This window comes from Nycticebus coucang, chromosome 3, assembly GCF_027406575.1.
Source record: "Nycticebus coucang isolate mNycCou1 chromosome 3, mNycCou1.pri, whole genome shotgun sequence".
NCBI classification, from domain to species: Eukaryota; Metazoa; Chordata; class Mammalia; order Primates; family Lorisidae; genus Nycticebus; species Nycticebus coucang.
In genome coordinates this window covers 132,252,414-132,268,399 of record NC_069782.1, presented here as the reverse complement: position 1 = coordinate 132,268,399, position 15,986 = coordinate 132,252,414, and the positions used below count along the sequence as shown (strand labels likewise).

The 15,986-nt window shown below is 41.5% G+C and overlaps 1 protein-coding gene across 4 annotated transcripts in view; it reads right to left on the bottom strand.

Annotated features, from left to right (window-relative positions):
- The window catches only part of CNNM2 (cyclin and CBS domain divalent metal cation transport mediator 2), a 160,334-nt gene that overhangs the window by 58,661 nt on the left and 85,687 nt on the right, over positions 1-15,986 (bottom strand). The window lies entirely within an intron of this gene.

Here is a 15,986-nt window from a genome sequence, read left to right as displayed (position 1 = left end):
GCTGGTGGGATCTGCCTATAATCACCCCTTTGAGGATACAGGGAGTCAGCAAGGGACTTCTGGACAAAAACAGTGGGAAACTGGCAAGTGGTTGCGTGGTTACAATCACACCAGCAACTGTAAGTACAAGCAGCAGTGAGACTGCAAACCAGAAAGGCCTTACCTGTGAACTCTTTCGGTGTTTTTGGACTTGGCACTCAGTTGAACTGCCTTGGGGAGAGCTTGAGCAGGAGTGCGGAGAACTCCGGGCATTGTCTGGGGCCCCAGACAGAGCCACTGAGCTGGGCTACAGGGAGCCATTGTGTGAGAGAACTGCCCCAGCAAGCTCCGCCCTCAGGGTCCCAGAGCAAGGATCGGGTGAGACCTAGTAACGCATCAACTGAGCAGCCTAAAGGCGGGGACTGAGCTGCCTTACAGCCTTAACCCTTAGGGGCAGAGTGAGACAGTTTTGGCACACTGGAGGCTTGGGCTGCTGCCCTGGGTAGAGTGCTGTGGTGTCACAGCTCATAGCAACCTCAAATTCCTGGGCTTGGCACTGCCCAGACCTCCATAAGATCTGTGCCGCGACCCCGCACCAACCGGGCGTCCGCATACCCTGACCAGGAACTGCGGGAGCCGTGCAACCTCTGTGTCCTCCCAGGACCAACGCTGGCCTGCTCGTCTGGCCAGGAACACTGGTAGCCGCATGCCCTCTGGAGCCCTCCCTGCCTCCTCTGTGCGGAGCCCTCCTCCTAGCCAGAGACTGCTGGAGCCTTGGGCTCTGTGCGCCAAAGTCACTGGGAGCCTGGCACTCCCAGAACCGTGCGCACCACCTTCCGCCCTGTTGCTGGATCTGGGTGTGTCACACGCCAGAGCTGCTTCCACAACCAGAACTCCCTAGCTGGAGCAGCCCCAGAGGAACTACACAGGGTCACTCCCTACAAAGATCAAGGAACAAGAGTGATCCTGCTGGGATCTAATCTTGGAGAGACACCTCCCAAACTGAGGACGGCCAGAGGCAATGGTGAAAGACAATCATGAGGCAAAATCAACAGAAAAACTCTGGCAATATGAATAATCAGAGTAGGTCAACTCCCCCAAGGATCAATGGGCAGACACAGCACAAGATCCCATGCACAAACAGCTGAGATGTCAGAAATCGAATTCAGAATCTGGATAGCAAATAAGATTGAATTAGAACTCCAAGCAGTAACCCAAAAGATATCTCAAGAATTCAACAAATTCAAAGACCAAATGACCAAAGATTTTGACACATTGAGACAAGACGTTGCATCCCTCAATGATCTGAGGAACACAGTAGAAGCCCTCAGTAACAGAATGGAACAAGCAGAAGAAAGGATTTCTGACACTGAAGGCAAAGTTTTCAAACACTCCCAAACTCTCAAAGAGGATGAGAAATGGAGGGCAAAAACAGATCACCCTCTCAGAGAGCTCTGGAATAATTCGAAGAAAACCAACATTCATCTTATAGGGATCCCCGAAAGTGACGAACTGGCTTCACAAGGCACAGAGTCTCTTCTCCATGAGATTATGAAGGAGAACTTTCCAGACATGACAAGAGATTCGGAAATTCAGATAGCAGACAGTTTCAGAACTCCAGCACAACTCAACCCGAATAAGACATCCCCCAGACACATCATAATCAATTTCACTAAAGTTAATATGAAGGAGAAAATTCTGAAAGCAGCCAGACGAAAGAAAACCATTACCTACAAGGGGAAGAATATTAGAATAACTGCAGATCTCTCTGCTGAAACCTTTCAAGCTAGAAGAGGATGGTCATCGACTTTTAATCTCCTAAAACAAAATAACTTTTTTTTATATATATATATAGTGAGGATTTTTCTTTTTTTTTTTTTTTTTAAATATAGTGAGGGTTTTTTTTTTTTTTTTTTTGTAGAGACAGAGTTTCACTTTATTGCCCTCGGTAGAGTGCCATGGCCTCACACAGCTCACAGCAACCTCCAGCTCCTGGGCTTAGGCGCTTCTCCTGCCTCAGCCTCCCAAGTAGCTGGGATTACAGGCGCCCGCCACAACGCCCAGCTATTTTTTTGTTGCAGTTTGGCCAGGGCTGCGTTTGAACCCGCCACCCTCGGTATATGGGGCCGGCGCCCTACTCACTGAGCCACAGGTGCCGCCCAACAAAATAACTTTCAACCCAGGATCCTATACCCAGCTAAACTGAGTTTCGTTTATGACGGAGAAATTAAATACTTAATGACATTCACATGTTGAAGAAATTGGCCATAACTAAACCAGCTCTCCAGGATAGTCTTAGACCTATCCTCCATAAAGACCAACGTAATCCTCCACCACAAAAGTAAACTCACCCAGAAATTTTTGATCAAATTCCAACTTCCACTGTCACAAAAGGATTAAAAATGTCCACTGGACTCTCGAAAGGATTATCAATATTATCAATTAATGTGAATGGTTTAAACTATCCTCTAAAGAGGCACAGGTTGGCTGACTGGATCCAAAAACTCAAGCCAGATATCTGCTGCATACAAGAATCGCATCTTACATTAAAAGACAAATACAGAGTCAAGGTGAAGGGATGGTCATCTATATTCCAGGCAAATGGAAAGCAGAAAAAAGCAGGCATTGCAATCCTGTTAGCAGACGCAATAGGCTTTAAACCAACCAAAATAATTAAGGATAACGATGGACACTTCATATTTGTTAAAGGTAATACTCAATATGATGAGATCTCTATTATTAATACTTACGCACCCAACCACAATGCACCTCAATTTATAAGAGAAACTCTAACAGACATGAGCAACTCGATTTCCTCCACTTCCATAGTAGTTGGAGATTTTAACACCTCTTTAGCAGTGCTGGATAGATCCTCCAAAAGAAAGCTAAGCAAAGAAATCTCAGACTTAAACTCAACCATTCAACATCTGGACTTAACAGACATCTATAGAACAATTCATCCCAACAGAACTGAATACACATTCTTCTCATCAGCCCATGGAACATACTCGAAAATCAACCACATCTTAGGCCACATATCTAACCTCAGCAAATTTTAAAAAATAGAAATTATTCCTTGCATCTTCTCAGACCATCATGGAATAAAAGTTGAACTCAATAACAGGAACCTGCATACCCATACAAAAACATGGAAGTTAAACAATCTTATGCTGAAGGATAGATGGGTTACAGACGAGATTAAGAAGGAAATCAAATTTTTGGAACAAAACAAAAATCAAGACACGATTACCAGAACCTCTGGGATAAGGCAAAGGCAAGAGGGAAATTTATAGCACTGCAAGCCTTCCTGAAGAAAACGGAAAGAGAGGAAGTTAATAACTTAATGGGACATCTCAAGCAACTGGAGAAGGAAGAACACTCCAACCCCAAACCCAGCAGAAGAAAAGAAATAACCAAAATCAGAGCAGAACTAAATGAAATTGAAAACAAAAGAATTATACAACAGATCAATAAATCCAAAAGTTGGTTTTTTGGAAAGATCAATAAAATAGATAAACCTTTGGCCAACCTAACCAGGAAAAAGAGTGTTAAATCTCTAATTTCATCATTCAGAAATGGTAAAGATGAAATAACAACAGACCCCTCAGAAATTCAAAAAATCCTTAACGAATACTACAAGAAACTACTTTCAGAAATATGAAAATCTGAAAGAAATCGACCAATACCTGGAAGCACGCCACCTACCAAGACTTAGCCAGAATGAAGTGGAAATGTTGAACAGGCCTATATCAAGTTCTGAAATAGCATAAACTATACAAAATCTCCCTAAAAAGAAAAGCCCAGGACCAGATGGCTTTATGTCAGAATTCTACCAAATCTTTAAAGAAGAACTAGTACCTATACTACTAAACCTCTTCCAAAATATAGAAAAAGGAAAATTACCCAACACATTCTATGAAGCAAACATCACCTTGATCCCCAAACCAAGGAAACATCCAACAAGAAAAGAAAATTATAGACCAATATCACTAATGAATATAGATGCTAAAATACTCAATAAGATCCTAACAAACAGAATCCAACAACACATCAAAAAAATTATATACCATGACCAAGTGGGATTTATCCCAGGGTCTCAAGGCTGGTTCAATATATGGAAATCTATAAATGTAATTCAGCACATAAACAAACTAAAAAATAAGGACCATATGATTCTTTCAATTGATGCAGAAAAAGCTTTTGATAATATCCAGCATCCTTTCATGACCAGAACACTTAAGAAAACTGGTATAGAAGGGACATTTCTTAAACTAATAGAGGCCATCTACAGCAAACCCACAGCCAATATCGTATTGAATGGAGTTAAATTGAAATCATTTCCACTTAGATCAGGAACCAGGCAAGGTTGACCATTATCTCCATTGCTCTTTAACATTGTAATGGAAGTTTTAGCCATTACAATCAGAGAAGAAAAGGTGATCAAGGGTATCCATATAGGGTCAGAAGAGATCAAACTTTCACTTTTCGCCGATGATACGATCGTATATCTGGAAAACACTAGAGATTCTACTACAAAACTTTTAGAAATGATCACGGAATATAGCAATGTCTCAGGCTACAAAATCAACACCCATAAATCTGTAGCCTTTAAATATACCAACAATAACCAAGCTGAAAAAACAGTTAAGGACTCTATTCCTTTCACAGTAGTCCCAAAGAAGATGAAATATTTGCGAGTATACCTAACAAAGGATGTGAAAGATCTCTACAAAGAGAACTATGAAACTTTAAGAAAAGAAATAGCTGAAGATGTTAACAGATGGAAAAACATACCATGCTCATGGCTGGGAAGAATCAACATTGTTAAAATGTCCATACTACCCAAAGCAATATATAATTTTAATGCAATTCCTATTAAAGCTCCATTGTCTACTTTAAAGATCTTGAAAAAATACTTCGTTTTATATGGAATCAGAAAAAACCTCGCATAGCCAAAACATTACTCAGCAATAAAAACAAAGGAGGAATCACGCCACCAGACCTGAGACTGTACTACAAATCCATAGTGATCAAAACAGCATGGTACTGGCACAAAAGCAGAGAAGTAGATGTCTGGAACAGAATAGAGAACCAAGAGATGAATCCAGCTACTTACCGTTATTTGATCTTTGACAAGCCAATTAAAAACATTCAGTGGGGAAAAGATTCCCTATTTAACAAATGGTGCTGGGTGAACTGGCTGGCAACCTGTGGAAGATTGAAACTGGACCCACACCTTTCACCATTAACTAAGATAGACTTGGGTGGCACCTGTGGCTCAAGGAGTAGGGCGCTGGTCCCATATGCCAGAGGTGGCGGGTTCAAACCCAGCCCCGGCCAAAAACCACACACACACACACACACACACACACACACACACACACACACACACACACAAAAAAAAAACTAAGATAGACTCTCATTGGATAAAAGATTTAAACTTAAGACATGAAACTATAAAAATACTTGAAGAAAGTGTAGGGAAAACTCTTGAAGGAATTGGCCTGGGTGAATATTTTATGAGGAGGACTCCCCAGGCAATTGAAGCAGTATCAAAAATACACTACTGGGACCTGATCAAACTAAAAAGCTTCTGCACAGCCAAGAACATTGTAAAGAAAACAAGCAGACAGCCCTCAGAATGGGAGAAAATATTTGCAGGTTATACCTCCGATAAAGGTCTAATAACCAGAATCCACAGAGAACTCAAACATATTAGCAAGAAAAGAACATGTGATCCCATCTCACGGTGGGCAAGGGACTTCAAGAAAAACTTCTCTAAAGAAGACAGACGCACGATCTACAAACACATGAAAAAAAGCTCATCATCCTTAATCATCAGAGAAATGCAAATCAAAACTACTTTGAGGTATCACCTAACCCCAGTACGAGTAACCCACACAACAAAATCCCAAAACCAGAGATGTTGGCGTGGATGTGGAGAAAAGGGCACACTTCTACACTGCTGGTGGGAATGCACACTAATACGTTCCTTCTGGAAGGATGTTTGGAGAATACTTAGAGACCTAAAAATAGACCTGCCATTCGATCCTATAATTCCTTTACTAGGTTTATACCCAGAAGACCAAAAGTCACAACATAACGAAGACATCTGTACCAGAATGTTTATTGCAGCCCAATTCATAATTGCTAAATCATGGAAGAAGCCCAAGTGTCCATCGACCCACGAATGGACTAGCGAATGGTGGTACATGTATACCATGGAATATTATGCAGCCTTAAAGATGGAGACTTTACCTCTTTCATGTTTACATGGATGGAGCTGGACCATATTCTTCTTAGCAAAGTATCTCAGGAATGTATCCAATGTACTCAGCTCTACTATGAAGCTAAATTATAGGCTATAACCCAACCATAGCACAAGACTATGGGGAAAGGGCCAAGGAAGGGGAAGGGAGGGGGGAGGTTTTGGGGAGGGAGGGTGATGGGTGAGGCCACACCTACGGTGCATCTTAGAATGGGTACAGGCGAAACTTACTAAATGCAGAATACAAATGCCTACATACAGTAGCTAAGATAATGCCACGAAGGCTATGTCGAACAGTTTGATGAGAATATTTCAGATTGTATATGAAACCCACACATTGTACCCCTTGATTGCACTAATGTACACAGCTATGATTTAACCATAAAAATAAAGAAAACTTTTTCCCTGTGTTGAAATCTTTCCATATAAATATAGAACCTTGTAACAAGGTTCCATCTACGTGTAGCTAACAATTGTGGTTGTACAGCAATGTACTTATTTCCTCTGGGTTAGCTATCTCAGTTGTTTCTGATATTCACGCTGTCAGGTAATGTTTGAGGCTTGCTCCTGCTAAAACTCTCCCTTCCCTGCCACCTCCTCACCTCCACGGAGTTTCAAGGCGGCTGCAGAGTGGTATGGGGTAAGAACTCCTCCACCATCCCTGGGCTCCACCCTACTGGATAATTCCCATTACACTAAAAGGCAGGACATGTCCCATTTTTAAAAAGCAAAATACATCTCCAGACCCCTTATCTTGTTCGCTCTCTCACTCTACTGCTCTAGTAAGTGAAAGCCTTGACAAAACCATCTCTGTTCATTGTCCTCACTTCCCCAATTTCCGTCTCTCCTCAACATGCTCTAAATCCGTCTTGTCCAATGAAACCACTCTTGCAAAGATCTCCAATGACCGCCCTCTCATTTTGCTGGGTTCCATTGATCCATTCTTAGTCCTCATCTTATTCGATTTTTTTTTTTTTTTAAGAGACAGTCTCACTTTAACGCCCTTGGTAGAGTGCTGTGGCGTCACACGGCTCACAGCAACCTCCAACTCCTGGGCTTAGGCGATTCTCTTGCCTCAGCCTCCCGAGTAGCTGGGACTATAGGCGCCCACCACAATGCCTGGCTATTCTTTTATTTTTTTGTTGTTGTTGCAGTTCGGCCGGGGCCAGGTTTGAACCTGCCACCCTCGGTATATGGGGCCAGTGCCCTACCCACTGAGTCACAGGTGCCACCCATGTTATTCAATTTTTGATTACTCCTTTCTTGAAACGTTTTTTACTTTGCTTCTGCCACACTTCCCTGGTTTTTCTCCTTAGTGGCCATCCTATCCCATCTCATGCTCTTTGCTGACCCCTCTCACTGCCCCACCCTCTAAACGTCAGAGCACTCTTGCACCTCTGTTCTTGGATAGCTTCTCTCTTCCGTCTACCTGTACTCATTTGAGTAAGACCTCATTTAGTTTCAGAGTTTTAAGTATCATCTACCTGCTGATGACCCCTCTTTGTTTCTGTCTCCATGCAGATCATCCTCTGAATATCAGATTTATATATCCACTTGCCTGTTTAACATCTCTACCAGTCTGTCTGCTGGCATATAAAACCTCGTTTCTTCCTCTAAACCTGTTCCACCTTTAGGGAAGGGAAGGTTATATCAATATTAACCCAGTTGCTCAAGCCAAAAGCCTAGGCCTCATCCTTAACCTTTCCCTTTTCTATCCAAAATTTGATCTTTGCTCACCCGCCCACCCTTCAGTCCAAGTCACCATTATCTCTTCCCTGAATTATAACAGTTTTCTAACTGACCTTTCTGTCTTACCCTTGCTCTCCACAAGAAATTCTTTGCAGAGTAGCCAAAGTAATCTTTTTTAAAAGGTAAGAGTCTGGGCGGCGCCTGTGGCTCAGTGAGTGGGGCGCCGGCCCCATATGCCGAGGGTGGTGGGTTCAGACCCAGCCCCAGCCAAGCTGAAACAAAAAAATAGCCGGGCGTTGTGGCAGGCGCCTGTAGTCCCAGCTGCTCGGGAGGCTGAGGCAAGAGAATGGCGTAAGCCCAAGAGTTAGAGGTTGCTGTGAGCCGTGTGACGCCACGGCACTCTACCCGAGGGCAGTACAGTGAGACTCTGTCTCTACACAAAAAAAAAAAAAAAAAAAAAAAAAAAAAAAAAAGGTAAGAGTCTGTCACTCCCCTGCTCAAAACCTTCCAGGAGTCCCCATGACACTGCAAGTGGACCTTACCAGTCCTCACAACCTCACTGTCCCCTATTCTAAGGCCTGATTTACTTTTCTCTACCGGTGGTTCTCAACCTTCCTAACGCCACAATCTATTTTCATTGTTAAAAAGGGGTCTCGACCCACAGGCTGAGAACTGCTACTCTAGACACTTCTTGCTGTTCCTTAAACATATTCCTATCTAAGGGTCTTTGGTCTTTCTGTCTCTATTTCTGGCTCACTCTTCCTCAGATGTCACATTACTTATCCCTGACTTTCTTCACGTTTCTATTCAGCTGTCACCTCCTCTTGAGTCCTTCACTGACCACGCTACCTAAAACAGCTCCCTGGCCCGGTCAATGTGCTTTCCTTCTGTGCTGCACACTCATCAGTATCTGAGATTATATTTCATGTTTATTTGCTTGGTGTGCTCCCCATTTGGATACAGGACCCACAAAGATAGGGATACTGTATTATCACTGCTGCCTCCTATATGCCTAGAACACCATCTGGCTCACAGCAGGCACCTCATATGTGGTTTTCAGATGAACTCGGACTGAACATCCTCAGTTAGACATCTTTGTGCATTTGTTCGTTAAATGCTAAAAATCCATCTTTCCCTACCCCTCCAAAACTGAGTTTATCAGACAAGAATAACACAAATTTAAGTTATTATATTTCAGATATAATGAACCATATAAAAGAAAACACACATCTACATATACACCACTCAGCATAAGGAATAAAACATTATAGTTCAGCACACAAACCCCCACCTACTGAGGTAACTTAATGTCTGGTTTAAAAAAACATAAAAGAAGTGTTTGATTCACCTTTTCTTTAGCCTGCTTTTTAAAACATAGTAAGAACACAAAACAAAGTAGTACCCAGTATGTATAAGTACTAAAAAGAAAAGTCAGGCCAGGTGCAGTGGCTCACACCTGTAATCCTAGCACTCTGGGAGGCCAAGGCAGGTGGATTGCTTGAGCTCAGGAGTTCAAGACCAGCCTGAGCAAGACCAAGACCCTGGCTGTACTAAAAAAAAGAAAAGAAGTAGTAGACAAAACTAGCCGGATGTGGTGGCACATGCCTGTAAGTCCCAGCTATTAAGGAGGCTGAGGCAAGAGGATCACTTGAGCCCTAGAGTTTGATGTTGCGGTGAGCTGTGATCATAGCATTCTACCCAGGGCAACAGAATGAGACTCTGTCTCAAAAAAAAAGGCAAACAAAAATAAAGCCCCATGTGGCAGTAAAATTGGGTTTTTGGATGAAAGAAACAAAAGAAAAAGAGGAACAAATAGTAGGGAAGTGGGCAGGAAGCAGCAGGGACCTGATGGAGTATTTGCCCAGTGATACCAAGGGGAGGAACCGTGGCAAGAGTGAGGCAATTTTAGGAACTGGTGTTCACCCACCTGCTTCTCTATCAGACATGAAAGAAAACAAACATCTACATATACACCACTCATGCCTATATTCTCAGCACTTCACGTAAGGATTATCATGGAGGCACAGGGTGATTACTAATGAAGCCTAGCTACGAACCAGGATCTAATTCTGGTACACATCTACTTATATCACAGAAAGTTTAGACCACACTATAATTTAATCACAGTTTGGATGGCAGCATATATCAAAGGTGGTAAGTGTTGCAAGTGACAGATAAGTGGGGGACAGATAGAAAATCTTTCAATTAGAGTATTTTTAAACGACTTTAAATTGAACTGGAAACACCATGACCCATTAAAAAAAGAATTTAGAATTTTGTCACTAAAGAATAGCATCAGGGTAACAACAAAACAATTTGCTATGTAATCAAGTCTCTAATATGTCTGATAGGATCTAATTCTAATCTGTCATAAAAGCAACTGGCTCCACGGAGAATAACTGATTCTACCCTTGAAGGAAGGGGGTGGGGGGATAATCAAGATAGGATTAGAGTATCTTCCTTCAAAGCAGCCCCTTTAAACGGGGTCAAAAGGCAATTCAACTGCTAACTCAATAAAAATTCGGTAGTCTTAATGGTACTGAAAAGGGGAGAAATCGTCTAACAAATGCAATCAGTGTAACCTAATTCTTTGTACCCTCAATGAATCCCAGATAATAAAATATAAAAAAGTAAAATAAAAGGGGGGGGAGAAATCTTAAGAGCTATATGGGAAATTGGTGAAGAGGGCAAGCATAGGTTACAATCCAGCTAGACTTGGCTAGCTGATCCTTGAGCCTTTACCTGGGGCTTTTCCATAATCCATCTACCTAGAGGGGTACCTTTCCTGGGTATAAGATTATGGTACAAATAAGTTTCCAATAGTATTTGCATAAAGTATTATATATCAATCAACCCAAACGATTACATATGAATACTAGAGAAAGTTCTATCAATGCAACTCAAACAAAGATGCAGCCTGGGAAAGAGCTGCAGAATCCTGTCATCTTTAAAATAGGTAAGAAACTGTGGTCAAAAATTGGACCACCAAAAATAAGTGAGGTGATGGCTATCACCTTAATCAGTTTGATTTAAGCATTCCACATTGTATATCAAATAATCACATCATACCCCATAAATGTATGTTATGATTTTAATTAAAAATTAATTTTAAAAATACATAAAAGATCTCATGTTAAAAAAATTGGATAAGCACAAGATACAAAAAGAGGTATAGGCTTGGACAATCTAATTACTATAAAGGGGCCTACCCCAATAAAACAAGCCTAGCACAGTGGCTCATGCTTGTACTTCCAGCACTTTGGGAGGCCAAGGCAGGAGGATCACTTGAGGTCAAGAAGTGAGACCAGCCTAAGCAACATAATGAGAGCCCATCTCTACCACAAAAATACAAAATGTAGTCAGGCATGGTGGTGTACTTTTTGTTTTGTTTAGCAGGCCTGGGTTTGAACCCACCAGCCCCAGTGCACAGGGCCAGCACTCTCTACCCATAAAGCTACAGGCGCCTAGCCAGTGGTGCACCCTTGGAGTCCCAGCTACTCAGGAGGTTAAACCAGGAAGATCTCTTGAGCTCAGTAGTTTGATGTGATAGCAAACTATGACAGTGCCATTGTATTCCAGCCTGGGTTGGAACAAACTCCTGGCCTCCTGATCTCAAGCAGTCCTCCCACTTTGGCCTCCCAAAGTGCTGGGATTACAGGCATGAGCCACTGTGTCTGGCCCAAATGGGCATTTTTAATACTAACTCACAAACAACTAAATTTCCGTGGATGTTTAAATGTATTTAAGGTACAGAGAAAAGTAGGCTTTTAAAATCATGGTTTTAATAAGCTAAACTCCAACTAAAGCTTAAATAACTCAGGAATTGTCTGGCATGGCAGAATCAGAGAGCCTAGATTCAAATTCCAACCCTGCTTTTCAACCTGTGGCAAGTTACTTGAATTTTTGTGCCTCAGGATCTTCATTTATAAAATGAAATCATAGTACCCACATCAAAGCTTTTGAGGATTAAGCAAGTTAAAATACATAAAGCACTAAAACAGTTCTATATAAAGCAAACTGTAAGTGTCCCATCGGTGTTAGCGATGATACCACCTGTCAAGACTACGAACACCTCAAGGGCAAGGACATCTTCTTTGTCTCTATGTCCCTAACATTTAGCATACAGTCTAGGACTCATTTATAATATGCAATAAATGTTGCCTAAAATGAACTGACTAGTCTAAAATCCTGGCTATTAACTGTGGGTTTCAATCTGTAGCACATGAAGAGAACTAACATGATAAATGGCAGGGGCAAAGACAAACAGGCCAATGAAAAACAGGACCCCAAGATACGTTATTTCTTGGAACGATCTTTCTTTATTCTACAAGTTTCTCAGTATAAAGGGAATTTCTACTGGGATCAGATGGTAACAGTCCATCTAAATCTTCACCCTAGATCTAGAATTATGCAGATTCAATGAAGAATTTGAGAGCCTCCAATAAATTTAATCTAACACAGTTTACTCTAGAATTAATTACTTCAACTTTTTCCAGTTAACAAAACTTGTTTCTGAATTAAAGTACGATACAGCCTTAATTCACTCAATACGAGCACCCTTTTTATTTTCCATTGCTCTTGCAATTTTCCAGCAGTTTAGTCTCATTTGGGTTAATTACCAGTAACTCCAGATGGAAACTTTTCCTGGTAGATTGTTCCATTCAGAGCCATTTAGAAAGCATGTTTGCGTCAGACCCTGTTTTCTGCTTGGATAAAGGGGGCTGTTACTTCAAACCCCAATTTTTCTTGGCATCCTGCAGTCACACCTCACCGAGTGCGCCCAGGGCCTGCCTTCTACTAATGACCTTTCAAAGCACAGTGCTTTATCTAATCCACCAGGTAGCAGATCTATTGCCAAGTACAGATGAAGTCTGCACAGGCTATCATTCCTTCAAGAGGCATCAAACGACTGCAGTAATCGTCATAATAATCATTGTGGCCACTCTGCATGCCAGACACTGTCTTTGTATATTTCTTTCTTTTTTTTTTTTTTGTATCACTTTGTCGCCCTGGTAGAATGCCTTGGTGTTATAGCTCACAGCAACTTCAGATGCCTGGGCTCAAGCGATTCTCTTGCCTCAGCCTCCTAAGTAGCTGGGATTATAGGTGCCCAGCACAATGCCTGGCTATTTTTAGGGAGAGGGTCTCCCTGTAGCTCAGGCTGGTCTCAAGCTCGAGAGCTCAGCCTCCCAGAGTGCTGGGATTACAGGCGTGAGCCATCGCACCCAGCCCCTGTATATTTCCATTTAATTATTCCAAGAATCCCATGAAAAAGAAACTATTCTAACAGGGTGGCTCATGCCTGGAATCCTGGCACTCTGGAGGCAGAGGCAGGAGGATCCCTTTAGCACAGGACTTTGAGACCAGCCTGAGCAAGAGCGAGACCCTGTCTCTACTAAAAAGTAGAAAAATTTAACCCACCAAGGTCAATCAGAGAAATTTTCAGTTCTTCGTTGTAGAAATTCTGAGTGTGCTACCACGTCCTCTCTCTCCTTGTGACCTGCAAGTACTGAAAAATCTGAAAGGAGGTTGATGGGACAACATAGAAGCTGGCCTATGAGATACCAGGCCACTCCTTTCCCATGTCTTACTGCAATGGAAAGATGTCCACCCAGCAGACCTCAAGACACTTTGGGTCAGGAGACTCTCTCCGCCCATTTCATTGTGTCTTTTCTTCCCTGGGAAGCTCTCTCCAAAGAAGTTCTCTTCAAACGTATATGGCTTGACCTTTTATATCCTTGATGCAGACCACAAAGCAATAAAGGTGGACCTCAACTCCCGCAAAATTGTCATCCCCACACAAAGGCATGGAAATTAAACAACCTTATGCTGAATGACAGTTGGGTCAAGAAAGAGATAAAAAGGAAATGATTAACTTTTTTGAGAACAACAACAGTGAAGACACAAGCTACCAAAACCCGTGAGACACTGCTAAAGCAGTCGTAAGAGAGAAATTTACCACATTAGCTGCCTACATCTGAAAAACAGAAAGAGAGGACATCAATAACTTAATGAATCATCTTAAAGACAGGGAAAAGGAAGAGTAATCCACTCCAAAACCTAGCAGAAGAAAATAACCAAAATTTAATAAGAAATAAATGAAATTCAAAATAAAGGAATCATTCAGAAAATTAAAAAAAAAAAAAAAAAAAAGTAGAAAAATTTAGTACCAGCTACTTGGGAGACTAAGGCAGGAGGATTGCTTGAACCCAGGAGTTTGAGGTTGCTGTGAGCTGGGCTAACACCCGGCACTCATCTGGGCAACAGAGACTTTGTCTCAAAAAAAAAAAAAAAAAAAAAAAGAGAGAGAGAGACTATTATCAATGCCATTTTATAAATCACAAAACAGAGACTTAAAAGGTAACTAACATTCCCCAGATTTCTATCGTCCCTTCAAAGGGCTGGAGTAGATTAGTCAAAACAGCTTCCTCTTATAGAATAAGACCCTATGAAAAATTATCCTCATTTTAAATTTAAAAATCTAAGAGCAAAGATAACACAACTAAGAGGAGATTGGATTGCTTGAGCTCACGAGTTCAAGAATTCAAGTCTGCTAATCTATGCTGTTGCTTATTTTGCTGTGCTATCTGTACAACTTAATGAGCCCTTTCATAAACTGCCTTCTACTCTCTGCTAAGGAATGAAACATCTGCTTCAACAGGCTCATTTGTGTCAAATTTTACTTTTTTATGTTTGGAAAAAAGAGGAAGAGAAGGAAAGACTATGACAAACTTTACCTGTGAAGATCTGAAAGCATTGGAGAATATTCTAGAAAGGACATATTTAATCACATTTCACTGTGGCTCTAGCCAGTTGGGCATAGTCTGTTGCAGAGAATAGTATCCACCAAACTATACAGAACCATCGTTTTTAGATTATGGTTTACAATAAATCTTACCAAAAGTATGTGTATGTTATCCTTATCCACAATGAATCTCCCTTGTCAGGGGTTTGGATCAAATAGGCACTTAAGAAATTCTTAACATTATCAGTGATACTTAGGAAATTATAACAAAATCGCTCAGATCGCTGGTGGGAGTGTTTACTACAACTTCACTGGAGGGCAACTTGGCCAAATCTACTAGAACTACAAATGCCAAGTGTCTTTTGAGTCAGTAATTCTACTTCTAGGAATTAAACTTACACAAGTGTTAAGATGGTATATAAACAAAGAAATTCTTTGTTGTACTGCTAATATTGTGTATTTCTAGAAGGATATACAAGAATAACAACGGCTGCCCCTGGGGAGAGAGTGCTGATAGCACAGGAAGAATTTCCACTATGTGCATTTTTGTACTTTAGACATTTTATACACTGAACTATTACCTATGCAAAAGAAAAAAAATAACATTTAACCTGGCAATCACACTTCGTAAGTTTTTCATTTAATTCTTGTATTTTTTTTTAATAACATACCCTTTTTTTGAGAGAGAGGGTCTTATTTTGTCACCCTCAGCAGAGTGCTGTGGTGTCATAGCTCACAGCAACCTCAAACCCTTTGGGGTCGGGCAAGGTGGCTCATGCCTGTAATCCTACACTCTGGGAGGCTGAGGAGAATGGATTGCTTGAGCTCACAAGTTCGAGACCAGCCTGAGCAAAAGCAAGAGCCCATCTCTACTAAAAACAGAAAAATGAGGCAAGAGGATCGCTCCAGCCCGAGTTGGAAGTTGCTGTGAGCTAGGATACTACAGCACTCTATCCAAGGTGAGAGAGTAAGACTGTCTCAAAAAAATAACACACTGATCACAATTATATGTCTGATATATAATCCTGTTAAATTATACAGGATTATTTAACAGGATTATGAATGCTAAAGTCTCTCTCTCTAGAAAACCTCTAAATTAATCAACTACTACTCTGAATTTCACAACTGATCAACCAGGTAATTTTTTTTTTTTTATAGAGGCAGAGTCTCACTTTATGGCCGTCGGTAGAGTGGCATGGCATCACACATGGCATCACACAGCTCACAGCAACCTCCAACTCCTGGGCTTAAGCGATTCTCTTGCCTTAGCCTCCCGAGTAGCTGGGACTATAGGCGCCCGCCACA